Raw genomic sequence first — 4,363 nt, 5'->3', positions numbered from 1 at the left:
ATAGGTTGTCTTTTCATTTCGTTGAGGTTTTCTTTTGCTATGCAGAAGCTTTTAAGTTCAATATAGTTCCATTCATTGATTTTCCTTTTTTTTTTGCTTATATTTTTGGTGTCAGATCCAAATTCCTTGCTAAGAACAATGGCCAGGAGCTTTTTTCCCCATGTTTTTTACTACAAGTTTTACAGTTTCAGTTCTTATGTTTAAGTCCATTTTGAGTTAATTTTTGTGAGGGGTATAAGATAAAATTCCAACTTCATTCTTTTTAATGTCAATATCCAGTTTTCCAAACACCATATATTGAAGAGACTATCCTTTCCCACTGAGTATTTCTGGCTCCCTTGTTAAATATTCATTGACTGTATATGCATGGGTTTATTTTTGGAATCTCGATTCTCTTTTATTGAGCTGTGTGTCTATTTTTATGCCAATATTATATTGTTTTGATTACTTTTTTTTTTTTTTTTGTATAGCTTTAACATACAGTTTGAAGTCAGAAAGTGTGATGTCTTCAGTTTTTTTTTTTTTATCCCAAGATTGCTGTGGCTATTTGGAATCTTTAGTGGTTCCATACACATTTTAGGATTATCTTTTCTATTTCTGTGAAAAATGCCATTGGAATTTAGATAAAAATTGCATTGAATCTATAGATGACTTTGGGTAGTATGGAAATTTTAACACTACTAGCTCTTCTAATCCATGAACACAGGATATCTTTCCATTTATTTGTGTCATCTTCAATTTATTTCCTCAATGTCTTAGTTTTTGGTGTATAGATCTTTCTTTTGTTAGTTAAATTTTTTCCTATTTTATTATTTTTGATACTTTGTAAATGGGATTTTTTCCATATAGTTCATTGTTAATGTATAGAAATGCAACTGATTTTATATATTGACTTTCTATCCTGAAACTTTATCAAATTTGTTTATTAGTTCTAACAGTTTTTTGGCGGAGTCTTTAAGATTTTCTTATGCAGCAGCAGAGACAATATTACTCTTCCTTTCTAATTTGGATGCCTTTTATTTCTTTCTCTTGCTTAATTGCTCTGGCTAGGACTTCCAGTACTATGTTAAACAGAAGTGGCAATAGTGGGCACCGCTTGTCTTATTCCAGGAGGAAAACTTTCAACCTTTCACTATTGAGTATGATATTAGCTGTTGTCTTATAACGTATGGCTTCTAGATATACTTTGGAGTTCTTATCATGAAAAGATGCTGAACTTTATCAAATGTTATTTCTGTATCTATTGAGGTAATAATGATTTTTACCTTTCATTCTGTTAATGTGATGTATTATATTTTTTGATTGTACATATCGAAACATTCTTGCATCGCAGGGAATAAATATCATGTTATCATAGTCTATGATCCTTTTAATGTGCTGGTGAATTTGGTTTGCTAGTATTTTGTTAAATTTTTTTGCATCTATGTTTATCAGGGATGTTGGCCTGTAGTTTTCTTTTCTTGTGATTTTGTACCTGACTTTGGTATCAGAGTAATGCAGACCTCAAAAAGTGAGTTTGGGAGTGTTCCCTCCCCTTTAATCTTTTGTAAGATTTTGAGATGAATTGGCATTAATTTTTCTTTAAATGTTCGGTTGAATTAACTGTGAAGCCATCTAGTTCTGGGCTGTACTTTGGGGGGAGGGTTTTGATTACTGATTCAATCTCCCTATTCATAACTGATCTACTCAGACCTTTATTTTTCATGATTTAGTCTTGGTAAATTATCTGTTTCTAGGAATTTATCCACTTTTTCTAAGTTATCCTATTTGCTGGCCTATAATGTTTGTTCATAGTAGTTTCTTATGATCCTTTGTATTTCTGTAGTATTATTATAATGTCTCTTCTTTCATTTCTAAAAATATAGCATGCTTCAGGAATTCACATGTCATCCCTGTAGAGAGGCCATTCTAATCTTCTCTGTATCATTTTGATTTTAATATATGTGCTGCCAAAGTGAGAACAAGAGAATTATTGTTTAATAGGTATTGAGGTCAAGTTTTGCTAGATAAAGGGTTCTAAAGATAAATGGTGGTGATGGTTATGCAACAATACAAATATAATTAATATCACTGACTATATACATTCATTCAAGAATGATTAAGATGGTAAATTTTATGTTATGCGTATATTAATTACTACAATTAAAAAATGGGTGAAAAAACCCTTGGAGGTAAGAAAAGAACATCTTATTCAGGAAACCAGTCAATCTTTAGGGAAGAAAAGGGCAAGAATTTAAAAGATGTGTTTTGGGTCATAGGAGATACAGCTCTGCCCAAAAGGCTTAGAAACTTATTCCAAATTTGATAAACAAAGAAGTAGCAGGATCTGAATTTTCTTTAAGATTAATAGAACATCAGAGTATAGAATATAGTAGAATGATGAGACACTAAATATAGGGGAATCATTAGGAAGCTGTTTAAATAGTTCATATTAGAGGCAACAAGGGTTGGGTTAGGACAATGACAGTATGGAAAGATGAAAATACTGGAACATTTGTTCATGCTTGATTTCTTTAATTTTATCATGTTACCAGTAGTTGTCCCAGTAAAGCAATTAAAATGCAGTTTTTGAAAAGTGAGACCTCAGAAAATAATATTTAGTCATATTTATTCTGTATTGGCATAACCCTAAAATAATAATTGATCAATACTAGGTTATTGACGAATAGATGATGTTAGGATAACTGTCGAATGAATGAAAATGTGGTGCCATCTGCTGGCAGTAGCAATTAAAGCTTTCTTTTAGTATCAAATCTAAACCATTAGGTCTACAATTTTGTATGAAACCATAGCAAACATCCACAAAACATATCCTTGTAAAACACCAAGAAGGATAGAAAGCACATCCAAAAAATTATTATTTTAATGCATTTACATGAATGACCATTTGATAGTCCCCCCTACTTGTTTCAATTGTATGTGAAATGCACAGATATAAATACAACACATCGAACCACTTAAAACATATTTACCCCAAGTCTTTCCAGATCACCTGAAGTGGTAGAATAGGTACATAAATTAGAACCCTGATATTTTGGATTTCTGAAACAGTACCGATTAAATATTTTTCTCCTGTCTCTATTAATCTTAAAAATGCCTCATAGAAATTTAATATATTTCCATTTAAACAAATTTTTCAGATGATTTGCTATATCCAGAAAAGGCTCCAAAATTCTTTGTTAGACTACATGTCCTGATTTGGAGTTTAAAAATGCATTTTGCTTATATGAGCCTGAAATCTGCCTGCCCTAGTGCTACCAAGAACAGAAAGAGGTGAAACAGAAAAATTAAAATGTATTTTCTAGGACTGTTTTCAAAGTGCTTAATCTCAAAGTACAACAAAAATTATTAATTATTGAACAAGACATTTACTAATTTATAATAAGTGTACATTAAATATTCAACAAATATTTGCTGTATCCTTACCACACAAAGCACCTTGCTAAGTATGTGGGCATCCAGGATAAAGACATGCTGGGCGGAGCTGTCCCAGTGCAGTGTGGAAGACACTGGAGCATAAGATATGATGGATGCACGTTGAAATCATTTACTCTTACTGGAGAAACCATGTATGCACACAAAGCCCTGAACTAACAGTACAAATAACATACAATCAAACATCAAAATGTTTTTTTATATAAGCTAGCTAATTAGGCAAGTTTTTTCTTTTACCTTATTGAACTAACAATTGACTCTAATCTGCAAGCCAGATCACCTCGATCATAGGTGCAGACGTTCGTGGTTATTAAAGGATGCCTCTTATATAAGGACTCTGACACACGCACATAAGAAATCATCAATGAAAAAAAGGTGAATGAGTAAATTCATCTGTGGGTTAGGTTATTGGACATATGTTGTCTCTCAAGAAATCTATAAACTTTCTTCTGTCAGGCAATGAAAGCTTCTAAGCCAAATTGTTTCTCTTTACCCTCCCAGGAACTATTAAAACTACACTGCTCATCCAATTTAATTATCAGCCCTCTATTAGCCTTGTAACAACTACTTCTTCTACTTTATTCAGTTGACTTATATTTTGTTTTTATATCTAAACTGTCCTATTTTAAAATTATTTTTAATTTTCATTAAAAAATAATAAAATTTTAAAAACTCTCAAATCCTCTTGGAAGCATATGAAGTATAAATGCTAAATAGATAGATAGATAGATAGATAGATAGATAGATAGATAGATAGATAGATAGATAGATGAAAATAAGAAGGCCCTATTTCCATTACACATGGGCTAACTGGTAATGTAGGCCCCGAGAACGGTTGGTGACTCTGAGAAAAGAAATAAAAAGGAACTCAGTGGATATTTCAAACATACTCAACAGAACATGCTATCTGATCGTATGCAAAGAATTA

At 31.7% G+C, this 4,363-nt stretch overlaps 1 protein-coding gene and 1 non-coding gene across 2 annotated transcripts in view; both read right to left on the bottom strand.

Moving 5' to 3' along the window:
* The window catches only part of LOC105289493 (pantetheinase-like), a 26,182-nt gene that overhangs the window by 14,445 nt on the left and 7,374 nt on the right, over positions 1-4,363 (bottom strand). The gene's annotated exons all lie outside the window — the stretch shown is intronic.
* Positions 1,856-1,962, bottom strand: LOC111737200. The gene has a single exon (XR_002779382.1). It is a non-coding gene; the product is annotated as a U6 spliceosomal RNA (small nuclear RNA).

This window comes from Pteropus vampyrus, unplaced genomic scaffold (genome assembly GCF_000151845.1).
Source record: "Pteropus vampyrus isolate Shadow unplaced genomic scaffold, Pvam_2.0 Scaffold24, whole genome shotgun sequence".
In the NCBI taxonomy this organism is placed as follows: Eukaryota; Metazoa; Chordata; class Mammalia; order Chiroptera; family Pteropodidae; genus Pteropus; species Pteropus vampyrus.
Note: the sequence above shows the minus strand (reverse complement) of the source record. Positions and strands in the feature narration are given on the sequence as shown.